Here is a 25,174-nt window from a genome sequence, read left to right as displayed (position 1 = left end):
GGATATGAATTTTGAAACTCCTGAGCTTCCCAGTTCCTCATGTTCTGTCATTATTTTATTTAGTTGATCTCCCCTGTTGATCTCCATTCAGCTTTTAAAAAATATAAAAGCCTAAAGGCTGTTTACAAACCCCTGGTCTCAGCCTTCCCCCCTGGTGACCATTCCCCTTCTGAGGAGTTTCCTGCAGTGGTCCTTCTGTTCAGATCCTAGGAGGGAACAGGACAAGAACGCTGGAGTGGGTAGCCATTCCCTTCTCCGGGGGACCTTCTCAACCCAAAGATGGAACCTGGGTCTCCTGCATTGCAGGCAGATTCTTTACTGTCTGAGCCACCAAGGAAGCCCCAAGCAGGCAGCAGCCCGTGGAAAATCCTGGTTGGACTTGGGGTGTATGACCCTGTCCTCTGCAGCTGGAGTCAACCGTGCCACTGTCTCCAAGGCGGCTAGCTGTTCCTAGCTGCCCAGTGTGTTGTGACCACGTGGCCTAATGGATAAGGCGTCTGACTTCGGATCAGAAGATTGAGGGTTCGAGTCCCTTCGTGGTTGGTTCCATTTTGTTAAAAAAAAAAAAAGTCCTGCCTTAACCTGAGTTCACATTCAGGTACCACCACTTTGGGAAGTTGCTTCCCCCTTTCTGCCTCTCCATTGTATGACTGGTACAATGGCAATAAAAATACAAAGGCCATAACAGGGCTGATGGATTAGATGAGATAATGCCTGTAAATCCCTGAGGGAACTGCCTGAAATATAATAGTGCTTAATAAATGTGACACGCTCTTCTGAATAAGGGGGTAGGGTGGGGTGGGAGTGGAGAAGGAACGTTCTTAGTGAATGTGGACAGAGTCACTGCAAATTCTCTAAGTACTGTAGCATTTTTGTGGACTGTGCTGTCTCCAAGAGGGATATATAGCTTTTCATTATGTCGGAGGGCCTTCTCGGTGAAGAAGGAAATTATCTCATCCGGGTTCGTGTTCCGCGGTTGCAGTGCCTGCTGATGTTGATTTAGTTCACTTAGCAAGCCACACACCACGCTGCCGCGCTCATCGCCCTCCGCATTAGCTTATTAATCCTCGAGTTATTCCTCTACGGTTCAAGGGCATATTGGCTTTCCAGCGGAGGCACAGAGAGGGGCTCCAGCCTCTCCATTTCCACAGAAATAATAGGCTCCAGCCAGGCCGAGAGGGAGTGGCCGAGCCAGGCTCTGTTCCTCCTGCGCCCAGGGCGCTTGGAGGTTTCATTTACACTGAAGACTTTTTCTCCCTGGAGCTGTTTCCGTTGGAGCCATTTTATTTGTTAAGCGAGAAAGAAGCCGTGGGAATCAGAGAGCAAAAACTGGACTGGTCATCGGCTTTGGCATTCAGTCCCTCCCCTGCTGTTCCTGCTCTGTCCGTGCTCAGTCGCTCATAGTGTCCAACTCTTTGCGACCCATGGACTATTTAGCCTGCCAGCCTCCTCTGTTCATGGGATTCTCTGGGCAAAAATACTGGAGTGGCTTGCCATTCCCTTCTCCAGGTGATCTTCCTGACCCAGAGATGGAACCTGGGTACAAAGAATCATAAATTTCCACCCCTCATTTCCACTTCTATACTAGAGCATACAGGATCACATCAGAAAGATCTCCATGTTCCCTTTCAATGCAGACACTCCAGGGTTCAAGCTTTTGGAGAGAGGAGATGGCCTCTTGCGATGGCCCTAAAATCTCATTAAATTAGAGTAAATTTTAACTTTAGAATTTTCTTTGTAATTAAGTAGTATTATGCAAGATTTGACTATGGGTCAAATGCGTCACTGTGCGTCAGCAAGTAACAGTGGAATTCTGCCCTGGGCATCTTTAGACCCAAACGAAGAGCAAAGCAAGCCATCAAAGAGGGTGTCTCTGCTGCACTGAGGCTGAGCATCCCATCCTGGGCTCACCCTGACCCTTTTGGCTTTATCCAGATGCGGTGGGTGGGGCTGCTTCCTGCAAAGCTTCCAGGCAGCTGCTGCCCTTGGAGCTGTGTGTCTGATGGATGCCAAAGACAGTGAGCTCATGGCACGGCTGCCTGGTCCAGTATTTGTCTCCAAGGGCTCTTCTCAGCAAAGGCGCCTCTCTTAGGCAAATGTACAGATGGTTTGCTATGCTATGCTATGCTAAGTCACTTCAGTCGTGTCCGACTCTGTGCGACCCCATAGACGGCAGCCCACCAGGCTCCCCCGTCCCTGGGATTCTCCAGGCAAGAACACTGGAGCGGGTTGCCATTTCCTTCTCCAATGCATGAAAGTGAAAAGTGAAAGTGAAGTTGCTCAGTCGTGTCCGACTCTTAACTACCCCATGGACTGCAGCCTACCAGGCTCCTCTGTCCATGGGGTTTTCCAAGCAAGAGTACTGGAGTGGGGTGTCATTGCCTTCTCCGACAGATGGTTTAAGGAGCACCTAACTGAATCACCCAACTGTTCTCTGGAGTTGGCGGCTCGGCTCTACGCACGCCTGCACAGCAGCCCGCAATGCCCAGGGTTATCTCCGGGAGCCCCTAGTGGAAACCTGTTGCTGTTTCTCACGAACATCTCCAGAAGGCAGAAGCTCTGGAACGTGATTTGTGAGTCTGGGGTCATTGTCTCAAATGCTGCTTTCCCTGCACTCTGGGTTTCTGAAGGAGCAGTCTCTGGGTAATTCTGCAGAGATTTAAGACTCAGTCTTTATCCCTCATGGCCCCCCGTGAAGTGGGGTGGACTCCAATTTTCCTGGCCTCCCAACAGCCAGCTCTCCTGTGAGGCCAAGTTATTTGGCTATTCAGACTGGAAAAATCTGTTTCTGAAGGAAAAAGTGAGTGAGGATGGTAATAGGAGGAGGAACCTACCTTTTGAGCTTCTTGTGTGTTGAGTACCTTATGCGTTCAGCACTCCTATTCCTACCACCATCTTAGAGAAGAGAAAACTAGAAAACAGGAGAAATGCCTTTCTTGAGACCACAAAGCTTGTAAGTGGCAAAGCTGGCTCAAAGCCAGGAGGGAGGGTTCTGCAAGGGTCACCCGCTTGCAGCCCCGGAGAGACCGCAGTCTTACTCTGTGGACAGTGACTATCCTAATGCAAGGCCTGTGGGTGTCTGTTCCTTTGTGTGGGTGCTCACCTCTGGAAGCATCCTCAAGCTCCTCTTAGAGGTCCCTTGAGGGGTGGTAAACCCTGCCTCCGTGCTGGAGAAGAAAAGGAGCCCGAAAATGAAGCTGCTGCTCTTCTGTGCAAAAGGGCTCCCCCATTACTCACTATGCCCCCCCAGCAAACTTCAGAAAATCCCTGCAGAGTTGGGGCCAAGTGCACCAACTTCTCTGAAAAAATTCACTGGCATCTGTTGTACCTCCTCTGGTCCAGTCTCTGTTTTCTCAATTTCAGATTTTTCCATAGGTCTTGATATTTTTTCCAAGTAGTTTTTTTTTTTTTAAATAATGCAAATCATTTTTAAAAAATTAGTTCTTTTACTCTAGTGGTTTGTTATTTTGACTAGTCTTTTGGCAAAGGGGGAGGGCACACCATACAGCTGGTGAGATCTTCGTTCCCTGACCAGGGCCCTGAGCAGTGACAGAGTAGAATCGTAACCACTGGACCACCAGGAATCCCCCCAAGTAGCTTTTTATTAAAGTATTATGCATGTGATGGCCAAACACTCATGCACATGTGCTCACTTGCTCAGTCGTGTCTGACTGTGTGACCTCAGGGACTATAGCCCACCAAACTCCTCTGTTCATGGGAATTTCCCAGGCAAGAATACTGGAGTGGGTTGCCACTTCCTCCTGTAGGGGATGTTCGTGACCCAGGGATTGAACCCATGTCTCCTGAGTCTCCTGCATTGGCAGGAGTCACCTGGGAAGCCCTAATATATATATATATATGCAACAGTGCTCTGGGCTTCCCTGGTGGCTCAGATGGTAAAGAATCTGCCTGCAATGCGGGAGACCTGGGTTCAATCCTTGGATTGGGAAGATCCCCTGGAGGACGGCATGGCAACCCACTCCAGTATTCTTGCCTGGAGAATCCCGTGGACAGAGGAGCCTGGAGGGCTACAGTCCATGGGGTCGCAAAGAGTCAGACATGACTGAGCGACTAAGCACGCACAGCACAGCAAAAGTGCCCACATCCTAAGTATGCAGCTTGATGACTTTGTGTGTTAACAGATTGAGCACTCTTCTATTAAACAGCACCCAACCCTCAAAACAGAACATCACTAACATCCCAGAAAGCCCTGTCTGCTCCCCATCCACAAAGGTGACACCTATCTTGACTTCATCCACCATGGGTCAGTTTTGGTTGTTTCTGCACTTTGTAAGGACACGGCAAGTCTATACAAGCAGACTAACACACATATGCTTCTCTGTGTTTGGTTTCTCCTGCTCGGCGTCATGTTTGTGGGATTTCCCACAGCACTGAATGAAGTTGGAGGTCATTCATCCTCATTGCTATCAAGTATTCCATTGTGTGAATACAGCAGTTTATCCCTCCATTCTTCAGTTGATGCACAACGAGTTGCCACTTGGGGGCTATTACGAGTGGTTATAAGCCTCAATTTTGAAAAGTATTTGGTAAAGCATCACAATAGGTGCTGAGTAATTAGGATTCCAGAATTATCACCCCATCATCAGTTTGGTTCCCCAGATGCTTGGGGTTGGCAGATGAAGTCACTGAAGACTGGGATGCCTATAGCACCAAGTTTATTTCAGAGAACTACTTTAACAAGCTTAGGTGGGAAGGAATATGGGGTCAACTCACGCCCTGAGATGTTACCAGAAAGGAGCCCGACTCCTTCTGGTGGTCAAGAATCCTGCTGGTCTCAGTCCCACAGGGAAGGCCATGTTGCAACCAAAAGTCTTTGAGACAGTGAGGAACCTTATAATTAATGGTCCAGATAAATCAAGTGTCATGACAGTTAGAGGATGGGGATCTTGTAACCTGTAGATTACATTTTGAGGTAGAACTCTGTGACCACAAATTCAGTGCTGTTCTCCGCGGTACATATTTCAGGGAAAGCTTAGCTGCAGGTAACCTGGAATGGCCAGCATTTTAAACTACATATTTTAAGTTATGGGCATAGCTCCTAAGTAAGGACGACATAAACAAAGGATGTTCTAAAGGTCATTAGTCTTTGGAAGATACCAAGTTACATACCCGACCATGTTTGGAAAAGCAGAATGAAACCACCAGGAGTCAGAGAATCTGATGATACCACTGTGGGGACAGGAACTGTAAACCGAGGCTCAGAGATGCCAGATAACTCTCTGAATCATGTACTCAACTACTGGAAACAGAAATGCATCTTTTATTTTATAAGATTTAAAAATTTTCTTGTTTAAAAAATTTTTATAAAATGTCTGAAGGTTATACTCCATTTATAGTTATTACAAAATATTGGCTATAGTCCATGTGTTGCACAATACATCCTTTTAGCCTGTCTCACACTTGTAGTCTGTATCACACCCCTCCCCTTCCCCTCCCCGGTAAGGAGTGAAAAACTAGTAGTCACTAGTTTTTGTAGTTTTATGAGAAACCTCCATGCTCTTTTCTGCAGTTGCTCTGGGTGTGGAGGAAAGGGAACTCTGGTACACTGTTGGTGGGGACGTAAATTGATGCCATCACTGCAAAAATACAGAGTTTAAATTATTGCAGTTTTATAAATAAGCTCTTCCTTTCTTCCCTGGTTTCCACACAATTTCACAAAGTTGGTAATAGGTATAAAATTTCTTTGACCTAATGGCATTAAAATTTTGTTTTCTGATGCTTATTAACACATGATCATTTTGGCAAAATTAGACAATGAGAAATATATAAAGGGGAAAACAAAAAACACCCATCCGCCCATCCAGTTGGCCTCTGTTCACATTTTGATAGACTCTTAAAGCCATCATGGTTTTCACTTCTGTCTCTCATGTAGTCTATTGTACAGGGTCATACTCTATAATAGCAATTTAAATCCTCTTTATAACTTACTGTCATATTGTGAATATCTTCAAACATTATAAAGAGACTTGAAAAGCAGCATTTTTGTCTGTCATATGGATGTGTCAAATTTCTTTAACTTCTTCCCTCACGGCGGAGTGCAGTACACTTCCAATTGATTTAACCAAGACATGGCTCCAGATTCAAGGCCAGAAGAATGATGCAAACTATAATGAAATCGGGTATTGTGGAATGTTGCATGTGTAAGTGAGGACAGGCAGAGAAGAAGGCCTGAAAGCACTGAATTCAGGGTAAGTAGACCTTTGTGTGTTTATACTTCTCTGTTGACCTTTCAAATGAACAGAATGCACATTAAGACTTCACATAGAAAAAGTATAAGTTTGGGGTATATTTGAAAAGAGCAAGTAATAATGGTTGATTTTTTTGATTGTTCATTTCAATTTTGTTTTCTGTATACACGTTTTATGTAGTGAATATTGTGAAACTTTGTTTTTGTTATATTAAAATACAGATAATAATACAAAAATTATGTTTGTTTTAAAACATTCTATAGTTTCGGTTTTCACTCTGAAAGTAGCCTACCCCTAGGTTCTTCTGAATTACTGAGGTTTTTGCTATAAGGGGCCAACCTATTCAGCATATTAAAAAGCAAAGACATTACTTTGCTGACAAAGGTCCATCTAGTCAAAGCTATGGTTTTTCCAGTGGTCATGTATGGTTGTGAGAGTTGGACAATAAAGAAAGCTGAGCGCCAAAGAATTGTTGCTTTTGAACTGTGGTGTTGGTGAAGACTCTTAAGAGTCCCTTGGACTCCAAGGAGATCAAACTAGTCAATCCTAAAGGAAATCAGTCCTAAATATTCATTCGAAGGACTGATGCTAAAGCTGAAGCTCCAATACATTGGCCACCTGATGTGAAGAACTGACTCATTGGAAAAGACCCTGATGCTGGGAAAGATTGAAGGCAGGAAGAGAAGGGGATGACAGAGGATGACATGGTTGAATGTTATCACTGGACTTGAGTTTGAACAAGCTCCAGGAGTTGGTGAAGGACAGGGAAGCCTGGTGTGCTGCAGTTCATGGGGTTGCTAAGAGTCAGACCGGACTGAGCAACTGAACTGAACTGAATTTGTTATAAGGAAAATGTTATGATATTCTCTGTGGTAAGAGTTACAGTGGATTTCCCAGGTGGCTCAGTGGTAAAGAATCTGCCTGTTCAATCCCTGGGTGGAGAAGAACCTCTGGAGAAGGAAACCTACTCCAGGATTCTTGACTGGGAAATCCCGTGGACAGAGGAGCTTGGCAGGTCTGGCAGGCCCTAGTCCCTGGAGTCATGAAAGAGTCGAACTCAGCAACTTAACAACAGCTCCCATATTATGGCTGATAATATTACCTACCTGCTGCATTCTGGGTTTTACTTTATCAGTTATAATAGATTCTCCCCAAATTATAATTTATACATATGAAAATTACTCCTGTCAGTATAGAGTGTGGCTGTGTGTCTTCTTTCCTGTTTTCTCTAAGGGAGGAAAAACTGTGATTTGTGGCTTTTCCTTTAGCAAACATATCTGTACGCAATGGTGGTGAGAATCCATTTACTAGAGTTCTCAGTTTAGAAAAGCCCATGAATTTGCTACCTAGAATCCCATGCTGGCCAGGGGGAGGCTCAGGAGGTGAGTACCCTGTGGGGCTGGATGCAGTGTCTTGGGTTTCCGGACCACTCCCCGCCTGAGCATCTCTCGCAGGAGAAACCAAATCCTGTGTGCAGTTGACAGCATGTACCACATAAAGGGCACGAATGCATTACCTACCACGATACTATCATACTGTATTATCATCTGAGCTCGTCCTCTCCAACAGCCAGGCTGCAGCCCGCAGCCCAAACAAGTGAAACCGATACCCAGAGGAGGGTTAGTTCCAGGGCGTCACAGCAGGTTAGAGGCCTAGCAGCTGCCCCTGAAAGAGGAGGAAAACTGGCTTCGCAGGAAGCGTGGAGGGGGTCTCCTTGTTGGATGAGCAGGGGACACGACTCAGCTCAGGCAGCCTCAGGCTAATCCACCGTCCACAACCCAATTGCTCAGAGGATGCAGGAGGGTCCTAGTGAGGTCTGAATGACCCCCATGAATTGTCCAAATTGTTACATGCTTTCAGGGCAAAAAATGTGTGTGTGTTTTCTTTTAAAAAAATTTTTGACATACAATACTGTATTAGTTTCAAGTATACAGCTTCAGATTATTTTCCGTTATAGCTTATTTTAAGATACTGAATATAGTTCCCTGTGCTGTATAGTAAATCCTTGTTGTTTATATGCTTTGTATATAGTGGTATGTATTATCTGTTAATCTCGTGCTACTAATTTGTCTGCCCCCCTCTTTCTGCATTAGCAACCATAAGTTTCTTTTCCACGTCTGTGAAAATATTTTGTAACTAAATTCATTTGTACTATTTTTTAGATTCCACATATAAGTGATTTCATATAATATTTGTCTTTGGTTTACTTCACTTAGTATGATAATCTCTAGGTCCATCCATGTTGCTGCAAATGGCAATATTTCATTCTGTTGTAAGATTGAGTATTATTCCATTGTGTATATGTATGTGCCATATCTTCTTTATCCATTCATCTGTTGATGGACAATAAGATTGCTTCCATATCTTGGCTATTGTAAACTGTGCTACTATGAACATTGGGACACATATATCTTCAAATCAGAGTTTTTGTCTTCTCCAGATACATGCTCAGGAGTGAGATTGCTGGGTCATGCAGTGACTCTATTTTCAGTTTTTTAAGGAATCTCCAGACTGTTCTCCAGAGTAGTTGCACCAATTTACATTCCCACCAACAGTGTAGGAGGGCTCCCTTTTCTCCACACCCTCTCTATCATAATTTGTAGACTATTTGATGATGGCAGGGCAGGAATTAGAAGTCACTTATTCTACACACACACCTGCACACATCCTAGGCTCCAACTTCACGCTGGTGAAGACATGTAACCTTGACTTGCGGACAAGCAGAATGCAGTGAGAATTAAATAATTCTTTCCAGAAGAAGCTGTGGTCTCCCAGCGTCTGTTTCCTTTTTTGATGTGTTGAGTCATATCACTTCAGCCCTGGGCTGTGCCCCTCTCTTTCCTACCACTTTCTCTGCTCCATCAGCATACTGGCCTCTTCTCAGTCTCCCAATAGGATTGCTAATATTTGTTCAGGAACGTTCCTGCCACCTGGAGTCCTCTCTCTGTATCTTCCTCTTTGTTTCATTTCGGTTCACAGCAGGGCGCCACAGTTTTCTCCCTTTCTGTTAATAAAAATTAAGCAATCAGTTTCCTTCCCCTCCATTACACTTAATTCCCTCTGTAACTCAGTTATTATTATAACTCTGGCAAGTGCTTTGCAAGGCAGATGGCAGGAAAGACACTTTGCCAAAGTAAAGGGCATTGTTTGCAGAGGAACATTGTTTATATGAAGGTGATGATGCTCTCCTTCCAAGGATAGATTATTTTTTCTGAAATCACGTTCATGTTGAACTCTATTAATGTAATAAGCTTATGCACGTGCTGCCAAGGTTAATATAAGCACATGTGACGAATGAGAGTAACCACTGAAGATACTGGATACATACTATATTCCTTATTCAGGGGTCATAGGAAGTTAGGATAAACCTATTATATAATTTTCTATTCCAAGAATAATAAATATAATGAATGCACTGCCTTTTGTGAGTGCTGGAGCGTCTGATTTGTAAGAGTGTCCTAGATTCTGTGCAGTATATTTGTCACAATGGACAACAAGCCCGGCAAGTTAAAAATATGGTCCTTTGTAATCAGACTCAAGAAGATGCAGTGTGGCCAGGAATGGCCAATGGGTTCCAGCTCTAGTGCAAACTCCGATTGTTTGATTGACTGACCGATTGCCAATGTGAGGTGGGAGAGAGATGCAGGAAGAGGATGGATAGCGTTTGTAACTTTCCTGACTCCTGGTGATGCCCAGAAAGAGGGGAAGAGAGGCGTTCTCAGGCGGTCCTCCTGCCCAGGTCAGGCCCTGCAGGGTATCATATTGTATTATGAACTGAAGTGAAAATGTTAGCCTCTCAGTCCTGACTCCTTGCAACTGCATTGACTGTATGTAGCCCGCCAGGCTCCTTGATGCATGGGATTTTCCAGGCAAGAATACTGGAGTAGGTTGCCATTCTCTTTCCAGAGGATCTTCCTGACCCAGGGATCAAACCTGGGTCTCCTGCATTGCAGGCAGGTTCTTTACCACCTGAGCCACCAGGGAAGCCCATATTGTATTCGATTTGTCTATTAAGAGGCTCTTTTCTATGACTCAGCTATAAAATCAATCTTCTTATTTTATAATCACACAACATTTATAATGCTTTCTGCTGTGTTTATAGAAACCCTTCCATTTCGTCCTGCCTCTGCCTTTCGGGCCTGTATCTAGCAATTTGTTTCTCGCAGAAAACATGGGAGTTCCTGAACTAGGATCTCAGAACCAAGTCTTACTGGTGGAGAGGTCTGCTACCACATCTCCTGGCTTTAAAGAGAAGTTGGACATCCGTGTCCCATTAATTCCCATAGTGGATGTGAGCTTATCAGGACACATAAAGCTGGAGTGTCTGGCTAGAATTTCCCTCTCCTAAAATCACATGGATAAAAATTACAGAAGTAATTAATGGACAGAAATGTAACAAGATACATTTTCTTTGTTTTAGAACAGCAAGAAAACATACTCATTGTTGAAAAGCCAGAAAATATAATGGATGTGAGAGTTGGACTGTGAAGAAGGCTGAGTGCCGAAGAATTGATGCTTTTGAACTGTGGTGTTGGAGAAAACTCTTGAGAGTCCCTTGGACTGCAAGGAGATCCAACCAGTCCATTCTGAAGGAGAGCAGCCCTGGGTGTTCTTTGGAAGGACTGATGCTGAAGCTGAAACTCCAGTACTTTGGCCACCTCATGCGAAGAGTTGACTCATTGGAAAAGACCCTGATGCTGGGAGGGATTGGGGGCAGGAGGAGAAGGGGACGACAGAGGATGAGATGGCTGGATGGCATCACTGACTCGATGGACGTGAGTCTCAGTGAACTCTGGGAGTTGGTGATGGACAGGGAGGCCTGGCATGCTGCGATTCATGGGGTCGCAAAGAGTCGGACATGACTGAGCAACTGAACTGAACTGAAAAAAGAAAATAGTAAAATCACCCATAATTCTACTCCATGGAATTAACAGCCATCAACATTTTATTGTATCTCAACTGTTTCTTATGCGTTATATGATCTTAAAAGTGGAATTTGCCATACGTATTCCATTGTAACCCATTTTTCCTTCAGTAGCATATTATCAGCACTGTTTCCATTTTTTCTTTCTTCAGTAGCTTATTGTCAAAAATTCTGCTTTGGGGCTTCCCTGGTCCAGTAGTTGAGAATCCGCCTTGCAATACAAGAGACACTGGTCCCATCCTTGGTCTGGGAAGATCCCACATACCTTGGAGCAACTAAGCCCACATGCCGTAGCTACTGATCCTGCACTCTAGAGCCTTCAGGCTACAACTTCTGTGCCCACGTGCTGCAGTTCCTGCAGTCCACCCGCCTAGAATCTGTGCTCCACAGCAGGAGAAGCCACCGCAATGAGACCATTCCCCGCAAGAAAGAGTAGCCCCAGGTCGCCAAAACCAAGGAAAGCTTGAGCGCAGCAACAAAGATGTGCCGCAGTCAAAAAATCAGTAAATAAATCTTCTTAAAAAAATGCTGCTTCAGAATCATTTTTAACGGCAACAAGGTTCTCTGCTACATGGATATACCATAATTTAACCAGTTCCCTGTGGTTGCACATTCAGAAAGGTATGTAGCTATATCATTGCAACCGACTTTTCCATTGTTAAGACTTTGTACATTATGTATCTGTGATTATTACCCTAAGACAAAGTTGTAGAGGTGGAACTGCTGAGTCAAAACTTATTGGAAATTTTAAGGATTTTGATATCTATTGCCAACTGACTTCCTGAAAGGCTCTATGATACTTTGGAAATTATAGTTTTTCAAGGCTGCATTCTTTTATGTTCAGTATGTGACTCTCCAGAAGGAACATACCTCAACATAATAAAAGCTATATATGACAAACCCACAGCAAACATTATCCTCAATGGTGAAAAATTGAAAGCATTTCCTCTAAAGTCAGGAACAAGACAAGGGTGCCCACTTTCACCATTACTATTCAACATAGTTTTGGAAGTTTTGGCCACAGCAATCAGAACAGAAGAAGAAATACAAGGAATCCAAATTGGAAAAGAAGAAGTAAAGCTCTTACTGTTTGCAGATGACATGATCCTCTACATAGAAAACCCTAAAGACTCCACCAGAAAATTACTAGAACTAATCAATGACTATAGTAAAGTTGCAGGATATGTTCAGTATGTGAAGAGGCACCGCTTGGATACATGTTTCTCGTATGTTCCGTTCAGCTCTGTGGCCTGGCATCCCTGGCCCTGGGGTTCTTTTTGAGCAGTTGTAATTAGGACTCCTCTTAGTGCAGCCAGTTTTCCAAGGTCACCAGCTATTTTGAAACATATCCTTCATTTATCCCACTATTACCGTGTTTAGCATTACAAATCAGTGGCCCTAGGCTTGCAATGGGATTCAGATGTCTGTTCTCTTAGTCATTTTCATAATTTATTTGAAGAATTTTGCTCAATATTCGTAAAGCCAAATGTTCAAGCAGTTGATTTGCCAGGCTGTGATGGCCCTGTCACTGCACGTGAGGCCCCTGTGTCTGGGGCAGGACAGGGTGTGTGTGGTGAGGAGCTCTGAGAGGCACAATACAGGTAATGTTCTTTTGGCTCCATCCCAAAACCACAGCACACAGATGGTGCAGAACAAAAGGCGTGCGTGGCCCACCTCGTTCAGCTGTTCCTCCAGCCTTCCCCTCGGCCCTCCTGGGTCTGTCCCTGCTCCCCCCATCTCTACTCCACATCGGATTGACAAAAGGCCATGCACAAAATACCCCAAATGTGGGTCCAGAGTGGTGAAGTCGAAAGGGGAGTGATCGTCTGTCACTCAGTCCTCTCATTAGACTTTGTCGTCCCTCCCCTCTCCCAATGTCAAAGAAATAAAGTCCATCTAGGTGCCAACAAATCCTTCTGATAGAACGGTTGCTATAGCAACTTTATAGCAATGAATTAAGCAGCAAACCATTCAGTCGGAAGGTGTTGGCTCAGAAACTGCTCTGCGTGGGGCCCCACCTTCTTTTGAGAAGAGATAGTCCTCCATGACCCAGCATCTTGGTTTTGTTACTGTGTTTCAGGCACAATCCTTTGTTAAGGTATTTGATTTAAGTGGAAATAAGACTCCCAGGGTGCAGTGGTAGGGGGGATGGTGGAGAAGCGGGGCGGAGAATAGCTGAAAGACTGGAAAAATATGACAAATACAAGAGGATGATTTTTTAAAGGGGAAAGGGAGGAGGGAAAGCTTAAATAGCATCAATTCATTCAAAACCAGGTGCAGAAGAATAACATAAATCCTGTGCTCTGTGAGACGGTCAAACAAAATCAGCTCTATCTAATGTATGGGCTGGTTTAAAACAAACCTCATGTTATTATTAATATAATCCCTGCTTTGTAAGCCATGACATTTAACCAGGTAATTAAATAATAATTGAATAAGTCTGCAAGGCAGAAAGGCATAAAACCAGGCAGAAAGGCATATTCCCCAGAGGTGATTTTGATCAAATATTGACTTACTCTTCAATATTAATGATGGGAATTTAACATTATATTTTATATTTACATATTAACTTGGTTTGAAAGGCCTTTTGTAATTTATAAATTCTCGAGTTATACATGTGACTTGAATTAAAAGCACAAAGGAAGAACGTAGGGGATGGAGGACGAGCAAAAGCAAGGCGTGTGTGGGGGTGGGGAGGTGGGCACACCTTCGCTGCAGTTAGTCCTGCGTCTGCTGGGGTCTTTCACCTATTGTGGTCTTCATGTCTGTGTTGTAAATACTCTGAATGTTCTTATTCTACAAGAATGCTCACTTCACGCCAGGCAGAAGTGGAGCTCCCTTTTCAAGTAAACTCCTTTCCTCTCCTGGCCTTTCCAGCAAGCCAGATAGAGAAGGGGAAGATATCCTGAACCCAGTGGTGTGTTGTAAAGGGTTAACAACTGGCTCTCCAGAAAGAAGGTATGTGTGTTCATATACACGTGTGCTGTGCTGTGCTGAGTCGCACAGTCATGTCTGACTCTTTGTGTCCCTGGGATTCTCCAGGAAAGAATACTGGAGTGGGTTGCCATGCCCTCTTCCAGGGGATCTTCCTGACCCAGGGATTGAACCCAGGTCTCCCATATTGCAGGCAGATTCTTTACCATCTGAGCCACCAGGGAAGCTCAAGAATACTGGAGTGGGTAGCTGATCCTTTCTGCAGGGGAACATCTTGACCCAGGAATCGAACCCGGGTCTCCTGCATTGCAGGCAGATTCTTTACCAGCTGAGCTACCCAGGAAGCCTGCATACACACATACATTTATTTTAAATTTTACTGATATAAAGGATATATGGCAGAAGATTTAATAATAATAATAAAATGCAATATTCTAGCTTCCTAAATTCATAGAGTCAATTTATTTTCACAGAAGGCTCTTTTGTTTTTTGCTGAAATTTTGTATCTGTAGTCAACCTACAGTTATCACCAATTTGTTTAATGCTTGTAATGAACAGACAAGCATAGTCCTTAACACGAATGCTAACTGATATCTTTGTTTCTGTCGAGTATGATAAAAGCAAACCAACATGTCTGGTCGATGCGTGTGAGTGACTTCTTTGCTGAATCAGGTTGCAGGTTTCCAATGCTGGAAGAATATTCCCTCAATGTTGGATGCTATTCACAATGCGATGGCTCTGCACATGACATATATTTAAGTTTAGTTTGCCTCATTAGCATGCCTCATTAGCATTTTTCATCACATTCTTAAGTCTGAACATGGATAAAACAATAAGTTAAGCCTTGATTTGTAGCATTTGCAATTTCCATTCTTATCCCAGCAGATTTTCAGCTCCCAATGTGATGCCACCAAACACAGGGTTAAGAAGAGGTGAGCAGAGGAATACTGTTAGACAGTATCCCCCTGTGTAGGCACAAACATTTCAATAACCTCAAGAGCATAGCTAATAATAAAATGCAGTAAAATAATTAGGAAATGACACGTTTTGAGTATTTATTGCTTTTAGTAAGCTCTTTAAGTAATGAATGATTGAACTTTAATAATTGCCATATTTAATGATTGTCTCACAGAATTCTTGAACATTTTGCACTTGACTCTTGGGAGCTGCGAAGGATTGGCTCCAACACACTGGTGCTCCCTGACCCCTAGTGTGCTCACCTCTCCTGGAAGCCAGTCTAGGGTCATGCCAAGGCTGGTCATACCCTCGGTATTCCCTGCCACTGTTTGCACTCTGGTGTCCTCCACCAAGGAGCACAGTGCTAGCTCCCGGGGAACCAGCACCTGCTCCATGCTATGCCCCTTGAGTGCCTGGCCAGGCCCTGGGGCTGCGCCCTGGGTGGCTTCTCAGCTGTCCTATCCTGCGGCTGTTTCTCTCTGCCCCGATCTCCACTGTCTGCAAACGTGCTTCCGTGCAGTAAGCACATTCGTGTCCCCAGCCCCACCCTGCTCTCTGCCTGACTCGACACCCCCATCTGGTCGCCTGAGTTCCCTCCAACTGGCTGCGTAGGCTCTGTCCTCTCCACAACTAGGGAACTGGAATTATTTTTTCTGCTTCGGCAGCTCTTAAGCATGTACTCTGTAAAAAGGGATGGAATGAAAGTTTGTATTTTCTGGGTTCCTTTCCAGGGCATGCTTTTCCTTGCTTGGGACACTTTGTCACAGTGGCAACCCCTCCCACCACTTTCAATTTGGGCGACACTGCTTCATTACTCTCAGATGGCATCAGAGGCAGCAAGCTCAGCTTTCTAGCAGGTATACGTTTCAGGGATAAATCCAACCCCCTTGTGTGTATATGTATTAAACAGGAAGGAAATGGCATAGTAAGCCATTCTTATATTAGGCTAAACACTTTTGCTTACAAATAAAAACTGGCTAAAGCAAGAAAACAAAAGGAATGTATTAGTTCATATTTAAGATGTCCAGAAATGAAGCTGGCTTCAGGTCAAGCTGGATCCAAGGGTCCAGATGAAAATATTATGACTCTTCTCTCAGTTATTTTCCATCTCTTTCTCCTGTCTATTGGCCTCATTCTTTCCTCCTGCAAATAAGGTTTCCTAGGGGCCAGGAAAGGGGCCTCAATGGCAACTCTAGGCTGCCCTGGCCTCACTCAGCAACCGCAGTGGAAAGAGAGCATGTATCTTTCCATGGACAGAAAAAAGGGAAGGATTTGCATTGGCCCTTCACTGGTCATGCACCCGAGCCAGACTAGCCATGTGAGCTCTGCTGGAACTGGCTTCTAGCAGGCGAAGAGGGAGGGTATAGCAGATGCTGTCAGTTACCCCCACCCTATCCCCTTGGCCCTGTCCCTTCCAGTGCTCACCTGCTACACATCTAAGTGTCAGGCCCTGCTTCTCTTTGCCTGAGGGCTTTGGCATTCAAGCAAGGTAGGCCAGAAGTGCCTGCCGTCTGCCCACAACCAGGCAGTTGGTGGAGCAAGACCTCCGTCCTCTTGCCCTGCATGTGGGCCAACCGTGGGTTCCCCAGGTGGTGTCAGCTCCATGCCCACAGAGCTCACTAGCTTAAAGACACAACCTTGGCTGAATTCCTTCCCTCTCTTGTCTCAGGTCCTCACTCTCTTACCAGTTTTGGCTGGCCTTGCCTCATGAACAAACTGTGTTGCTAAGTCACTTCAGTCCTGTCCGCCTCTTTGTGACCCCCTAAACTGTAGCCCACCAGGCTCCTCTGTCCTAGGGATTCTCCAGACAATAATACTGGAGTGGGTTGCCATGCACTCCTCCAGGGGATCTTCCCAACCCAGGGGTCCAAGTCTGTTGTATCTTCTGCATTGGCAGCCGAGTTCTTTACCACCAGCGGTGCCACCTGGGAAGCTCCCTGAACAAACTACTTGCACCTGAAACCTTGTATCAGGATCTGTTTCTGGGAACCTCAAGCTAAGACACAGAGAACCTACAATTAGCCCCTCTAGGATCATGTGGAGTATGAGAGACATCCTGCATGCCTCCCCCGCCCACCTCAAGGAAAGAAGGTGCTAGCAGACCAAAGCAACAGAGACCTACAACATCTCCAACTGTTCTAATCACTTTCTTGGCACCAAGGGTCTGCTCTTTCCCTCCCAACGTTCAGAGTTAGGTGATAGGATCTCACTCTAAGATCACTCCAATCCTTTTTGTCCTTCCACCCTAGCACCCCAGGTTCCTGCAGAAATGGCTTCCAGGAAGTTAGTCTCCATCTGCCCTTCCCCAGGTTCGCCAGGTAGAGCTAGTGGTAAAGAACTCACCTGCCAGTGCAGGAGACATAGAGATGTGGATTCGATCCCTGGGTGGGTAAGATCCCCTGGAGGAGGGCATGGCAACCCACTCCAGTATTCTTGCCTGGAGAATCCCACGGGCAGAGGAGCCTGGTGGGCTACAGTCCATAGCCTGGCAAAGAGTCAGACACAACTGAAGCGACTTAGCATGCACACACGCACTGGCCCTCCCCATCATGGAAATACTGAAGCTGAGAGTGGCTGGACCACACATCCATAGGAGTCCTCCAGCTCACCCCTTCTTTTATTCCAATTTCAGACAATTAAATAAACACTTGATTTCTAAGATTTCCCAAAGGATATTTTTAGATTGTAAGTAAATATACATAGGGATAATTCATATAAACTTGCTATTCAGGAAATTTCTTTTTAATACAGGGTTTTTTTCCTTGATTGTGAAACACCAAGCTGTTGGTGGACCTTCCCAAAGAGTCAACAGAGAGGCTTGTTGTAGGCCGAGGATGCACACGTAGGGTGCTTGCCTGTCTGTGTTCTGTGAAGGATCTTGGGTTTTTCTTAGGTTCTGATTTCTGCTTACTCTTTCCAGAGGTTGGAAAATCATTCATAGGTTGGCTTTTTTTTTTAACCTTAAACTTTTCCTTTCAAAATTCCTTTAAAAAATCTCAGCATTTCTTAGAGAAAGCCAAGCTGAGAGCAAATATAAAACCAGCCAAACCTGTGGCTTCACTCTGGGTAGATCTCCCTACTTCTGGTGCCTGGCTTTCCAAGCGGCATGATTTCCCACATTGCTTAAAAAAGAATCAGGAAGCTGCTCTATACAAGTGAAGTTCAGAAAAAGCTTCAGTCCCATGGGGTCGCGCACCTCTCTCAGGGGCGGCCACATTACCTCGAGCTGCGTCTGCAAAATCCCAGGGGACTGTGGGACTCAGAGGATGTGATCCTTCTAGCTGTAAGAAGGGGATGGAGCAGAGGGACAGGTGTGCTGTGTGCCTTTGCTAATATGGCAACTTATCTATCAGCTTTGCAAATCTGTTGTCATTGGGCTAAGTTGTATTCTACGTACATGGAAATGTAAAATTTAGAAAACCTGAGATTTTAACAATTTAAAACAATTGCAGTCTTATTTTTGGAAAATATTTTTCAGGTATTTTGTGTTTTCTTCTGTGCCTTGAAAGGAGGATAATGAATGCATTTTAATTTCTATTTATTCTGATGTCTTGATGATTTAAGGTTATCATCATAAACAGCCATCCTATCATCATCATTTAAGGGGTAAAACAATGATGTTCTCAAGAGCTTTTAGAGGATGTAGAATTTTTTGATGCTACTTAAACCGTTCTTAGACAAATGTGCTGTAGGAGATCTCTTCTGTCTTTTCCCTCTCTTTTCTTCTTTTTCCTACTATTCCTTAGCAGGTGGTCTGTAAAAGCTGATGCTTTCCATTGCTCTCATTAATTAGCAAGTATTTGCTTGGCACCTTCTCCAAGCCTAGGACTATTCTAGATCCTAGGATTTCAGCAGTGAACAAAACAGGCCAAGTCTTTGCCTTCATGAAGCTTATATCCTGGCAGATAATGCCTACCTGTCTTCTTCAATCTGCTCTTTTCCTCGTCCTTGTCTCATCTTCCAAATCAATGAAACTTGAAAGTAAAGAGAATTATGTTTACAACACAAGTAAATGAGCTCATGTTGCACAAGGGGGCAAGGATGTAGCCCGTGACTCAGGTCATGGAGTTCAGTACAAATACTACATGATAGGAATTTTTGGGTAGTGAAAACTCTACTTCTGGGGTTTCAGCATTATGCCAGATGCTTCAGCTTATGCGACAATGGCCTCTGGATAAAGGCCATTTTATTTGAATCAGATGAATATACTTTCAGAGAGAACCATTTCTCTCTTTAGCCCAATGGAAAAGGACAGTGATACATTACGTAATAAGTCATATGAACTTTTGCTCAACATCCAGAAGGACTTGTTGGTTGTACAAAAACAGGTGCATCTTGGGGCCGACTCTGCTGGTACATTCTACAGTGGTTCAGTATTGAATACTGATTCCAAAGTGGGATCATAATGGGCACATAGTAAAAGAACGAAAAGCTACCTTCCAGCCCTACTCCAACTACGACTCCATTGTAGCTTAAAGAAAGTCAGACCCCCAACACCGAACCTCACTCTTTAGATCATTCCATGTTTAGGAACAGCCTGGTGGAGGCCACCTGGTTGGTCCCTCGATTTGGCATCTGGAGCGGAGCAGCCTGCTAACATGTCACCTGAAGGTTGTTTTTCTTTGCTAACTTTGTTACTGATTTTTTTTTTTTCATTTGTTTGATTTTCTCACGTGTTCAAGTTTGGCCAAATGGAAAAAAAATTAGTCTTCAGTTAATCCAAGTAATCATGCTATGTGCATGGGAGAGAGAAAACCTAAATCTTTCCCTGGCTGCCGTACTGACTGCTATAAATTGTCCTCCAACACGTGTAGAGAGAGTGGAGCCAGAATTTCCATAGAAGGACTCCAACCAGGAAACTCTGGACGTGCTTCATTTTTTAGAGAACTACTCTGGCTTTCAGTCCCCCTTGCCAACTCAACAACCATGGAAGACATTTGACTTGTTTTTAAGGAGACGTTGTTGACTTCAGACAGAAGTTAAAATGCAATCCAAGGACTAAGAAGAGAGCAGAACTTCTAGAAAGTGAGTCAAAAGTAAAGGAGCTCACACATTCTCTGTTACGAAGGCAAAAAAGTAAAAGCCTCTTGAAAATATTTTTGAAACCAGGCATGACATTCTATTCCTCTAAACTATATATTTACAGGTAGTTTAAAATGATCAATTTCCTTCCTCCAGAAACTATGAGAATTTGAGGTTTTAATTATGGAAAGGCAAGGGGAGGGAAGGAGTTTCCCAGGTGGGTAAAGACTCTGCCTGCAATGCAGGAGATGCAGGAGACCAGGGTTTGATCCCCGGGTCGGGAAGATTCCCTGGAGAAGGAAATGGCAACCCATCCCAGTATTATTGCCTGAGAAATCTCATGGACAGAGGAGCCTGGTGGGCTACAGTCCATGGGGTCTCAAAGAGTCGGACATGACTGAAGTGACTTAGCATGCTTGCGTTCATTCATCATGCTCACAAGAAGGGCTAACAGTACATCCACAAGATCATACTGCAGTTTTTATATTTCCCTGATTACTGATGTTGACAGTGTTTCATGCTTATTGGTCATGTGATTATCTTCTTTAGTGAGGTGTTTGTTAAAGTCATTTACCCATTTTATATTGAATGTGGTTTTGTTATTCAGTCATAGTTATTTATACATTCGGGATACAAGGCCTTTGTTAACTATATGTATTACAAACACCTTCTCCCAGTCTCTGGCTTATCTTTTCATTTTATAAATGTGTTTTCAGTGAGTAGGAGTGTTAATTTATCAATTTTTTATTTTATATTTAGTAATTTTTCAGTCCCTCTAGTAAATCTTTTCTTAGCACTTAAAATCATGAAGATATTCTCCAACATTTTCTTATAAAAGCTTTATAGCTTCAACTTTATATAAAGTCTATGACTCAGTTTAAAATAATTTTGGGAAGTGGTATGATTTACGGGTAAAAGTTCATTTTCCTCCATACATTTATCCAGTTTTCCCAGTATTATTAATTTTTAAAAATTTAACTTTTCTCATAGACTTGCTTTGACAGGTTTATAAAAATCAATTGATCATATACAAGAGCCCTAATTCTAAACTCTTCATTTTGTTTTATAAATCTGTTGGACAGTTCTTCTGCCAGTATCAGAATTTTGAAGACCTCATAGTAAGTCTGGAAATCAGGCAATGAGAGTTCTTCAGTTTTGCTCATTTTTTTAAAACTTCAATTGTTTTGGCTGTGCTAGGTCTTTTGCTCAAATTTTAGAAAGAACATTTAAATTTTTACAAAAAGCCTTATAGAACTTTTTGCATCTAATCTATAGAATAATATAAGAAAAATCAGCCTTAAATTATTGGGTTCTTCAGTCTATGAAAACATTAAATCTCTCATTGGAGAAGGTCATTAAGAAAATGTGATAGTGGGTTGATCCTTGAGATAAACTTTGGCAATCCGAATCTCTTCGCCTCCTCTGCTGTCCTTGGAATATCCACTCTGCCCACCATTTCTATCTTGGGAGCCATTTTCAAGGATGCAGTCTTGAGAGTGTAAGATGTTATTAAGACTGATGCTACACGTGGGGCTTCCTTGGTGGCTCAGTGGTAAAGAATCTGCCTGCTAATACAGGAGACGTAGGAGATAAGGGTTTGATCCCTGGGTCGAGAAGAACCCTGGAGAAGGAAATGGCAACCCACTCCAGTATTCTTGCCTGGGAAATTCCATGGAGAGAGGAGCCTGGCAGGCTATATAGTCTCTGAGGTCACAGAGTCGGACATGCCTGAGTGACTGAGCACGCAAGCACAATGGTACACGTGACTGAAGCCCAGTAAGGCCTCTTTACAAACTTTTAAGATTCTGCTGGGTGGTGGGGAGATCTACACGTCTAATGACTGCATAAGTGAAGTTCCCCTGCTTATTAAACTTGCCACCTAGTTTGGAGTGATGTGCCCCTTTCTTCATTCTCTCCTTGCCATGTGTGTAGGGAGGCCAATTTGTGAATCAATATCTCTGTATCTATTTAGCTCTTCTTTAATTACTGTAGCAATATTTTATAGTTTTTGACATAACTGTATAAAATATCTTTTGTTAAATTTTTACATAAGTATTTAATTTGGGAGATATTATTGTAAATGGAATTTTTTTCTATTTCACTTTCCATTTATTTGCTGCATTATATAGACATACAATGGATTCTTTTATTTTTTTTTAATTGGGTTCTAATTGCTTTACAATGCTACATTAGTTTCTGCTGTGCAAGGAAGTGAATGAGCTATCTGTATACGTATATCCTCTCCCTCTTGAGCCACCCTCTCACCCCCACCACCTTCCCATCCATCTAGGTCATCACAGCACTGGGCCAGGCTCCCTGAGCTATACAGCAGGTTCCTACTAGCCATCTATTTTACACATGGTAGTGTATTTGTATTTTGGTTTTACATCCTGCAATCTGCTAAATTCACCTATTGATTATAGTAGGTGTTTCATAGATACTTTAGGATTTTCTATGTAAACATTGGTGTCATCTGAAAAATAAAGATTTTTTTAATAAAAAATAAAAATCTTCCTTTCTGATCCACATGCCTATTATTTTTTATAAATTGACTAGGCTCTCTAGTCCAATTTTGAATAGAAATAATAAAGATAGGCATTCATGCCTTGATCCGCATCTCAGAGGGAAGCATTCAGTTTATCATCCTCAAGTACTATGTTAATTCTAGATTAATTTGTAGATCCTTTGATCAGATTGAGTACGTTTTCTTCTATTTTCAGTTTGCCAAGAGATTTGATTATAAACAGATGAATTTTGTTAAGCACTTGTTAAACAGAAGCCCACAGCATGCTTAATTGATTCTTTCCAAGAGAACTCAGTGCTACCCATCCACTTAGTTTTGTCCGACCTCACAAAATCTCCCCCAAAGCAACCTCTTCCTCTTGCCATGAGAGAGTGAAAGTTCTTCTTCCTGCCTCATGTCCTTCCCTCTACCCCATGCTTCAACAAGGAAGGATGCAGAAAGCCAAGTACCCAGAATTGAGAGGATCCCTGCCTCCATCAGCACTTCTCCAAAGTGAGGACTGACATCTTCATGAATCCACATTTAAAGCTTAAGGTTTTATGTGTTGTGTATGGATTCCACAGAGTTGAAAGATGGAACACAGCTAAAGCATAAATGAAGCAAGAGGTGGGCAAGAAAAGCTGGTCATCCACTGCCGCACCCCTCGATCCTGCTCACAATATCTTAAAATTACCTCTGCTTCATCACCCACCTCCTGCCTCCTCACACATTTCCAACAACATACACATGCTCCCTTTTCACCATCTGTTCAGAAATGTAAGATCTAAATGCTTTGAATAGATTAGAAAATCTCTAAAATGCTTAATAAAAGTGCTCAGCTATTTAACAGATGACGAGGACACCTTGTGAGAGAAACACGGCTGGCACCGGGCTGCTGTGATGTCCCTCACCATCACGATTTTGCACCTGCCCATCTGCTCAGGCAGTGCTGCTGACAGTTGGCAAGGCACTCGGGTGCAGTTGGAAAGACCCACAACTTCCAAGCAGCTTCCGTTCTTGCTTTCTGTGCATAATGGTGCCTTTTTGATTATTCTCGCATCTGTTCCTATGGCTTCAACGCGGTCTTATTTCTTTTCCCACTTTGCCAATGCTCACTTCTCCCACTTCCATTTTCCAGTGATACATGAATAGATTTTATGGTGCATAGAAATGAGAAGACATTTTCAGCTGTGCAAAGAGTCAGGGTTAAGACAACAGAGAGGACCATTGTACAACCCACTGGCCCATGGCTTGAGAGTGATAAAGCAAGAGTTGTTAACAGTAGGTTCCAAGGACATCTACATGGGTTTCAATATCACCTTCATTGCTGGTGGCTTTGTGACCACAAGTCACATTAAAAGGAACAGGGCTAGCTATACAATTTACAGGGCTCAGCACAAAATGAAAATGCAGGACTCCTTGTTCAAAGAGCAGGAAAAAAAGTGTCACTAAAGACCCTAAAACAGAAATATTTTTCCTTTCTCCTGTGGTTTTGATCATTAGCTTGGGCAAATTACTCTACGTGGACTTCCCTAGTAGCTCAGCTGGCAAAGAATCCACCTGCAATGCGGGAGACCTGGGTTTGATCCCTGAGTTGGGAAGATCCCCTGGAGAAGGGAACAGCTAACCACTCCAATATTCTGGCCTGGAGAATTCCATGGACTGTATAGTCCATGGGGTTGCAAAGAGCTGGACATGACTGAGCAACTTTTGCTTTCACTTCACTTTCATTTTCCTCATCTGGTTGTAAGGTGGTGAGTTAACTCAAATGAAGGATAAGAGCAGTGCGTGCACATGACTGGCCTCACTCAGTTATAGTTGTGTAGTTATAGATAATGCTGGGTGACCATAGGCTCTCACAGATGTCTAAGGGCCCCTCCCTGTAACTTGGCACCCACACACAGCCCACTGACTGCCAGCTGGAAGGGAGGAAATTGGACCAGGCACTGTTCCTTCTCACGGGTCTTCTGGTCAACCCACAGCAACTAGGTGATTCCCCAAGGGATTGAAACCTCTTCAAAGGGCTCAACTAGTACTTGGATCAGGGGTGGGCAAGAAACTCACCCCAGAAGAGTCACCTGATGAATGCCCATGGGGCTTCATGAGGCAGTGGGGATGGTTGCAGCCCTGGCTGAAGACACAAGGTACATGCCTGGACCCCATCTCTCCTTGTGATGGGGTAGGGTGGGTGGTGGAGGGCCTCAGTGGTTCCTGTGTGGGGCTGGGACAGTGTTCTGGCATGAGGGAGCAAGAGAGTAGGTGGGTGAGAACCCGCTGATGGGGAGGAAGTGAGAAGGTGGGAGGCAGAAAGATTCTCTAAGATCCTAGTGCAAACTACTTTGTCTCATAGGAGTTCACTCACAAAATGCAAATTTAAAGATAAAATTATAAAGAATCTTGTTGGAACACAGATCATTAAATCCCAAGTACAGGGCTCTTCTGAACATGGGACCATTTACAGCTCTACTGATGAACCAGCCCTTGAGGTAATGCCTGAGGCAGAGTCAGGAGCCAAGAAATATGACCTATTGGTATTATCATGACTAAGTAGGTGGTCCATATGGGACAGAATATATGATACATATTTCAAGCATGTTTATAGATGTGGATATGTTGGTGTCTAGG

General features: G+C 43.7%; 1 non-coding gene across 1 annotated transcript; it reads left to right on the top strand.

Moving 5' to 3' along the window:
• The first annotated feature begins 470 nt into the window (after positions 1 to 470).
• On the top strand, positions 471 to 543 carry TRNAR-UCG. Its single transcript has one exon. It is a non-coding gene; the product is annotated as a tRNA-Arg (tRNA).
• The last annotated feature ends 24,631 nt before the right edge of the window (positions 544 to 25,174 follow it).

The sequence above is a fragment of the Bubalus bubalis genome, chromosome 19 (genome assembly GCF_019923935.1).
Source record: "Bubalus bubalis isolate 160015118507 breed Murrah chromosome 19, NDDB_SH_1, whole genome shotgun sequence".
In the NCBI taxonomy this organism is placed as follows: domain Eukaryota; kingdom Metazoa; phylum Chordata; class Mammalia; order Artiodactyla; family Bovidae; genus Bubalus; species Bubalus bubalis.
The sequence above is the reverse complement of the archived record's forward strand: the minus strand, read 5'-3'. Positions and strand labels throughout refer to the sequence as shown.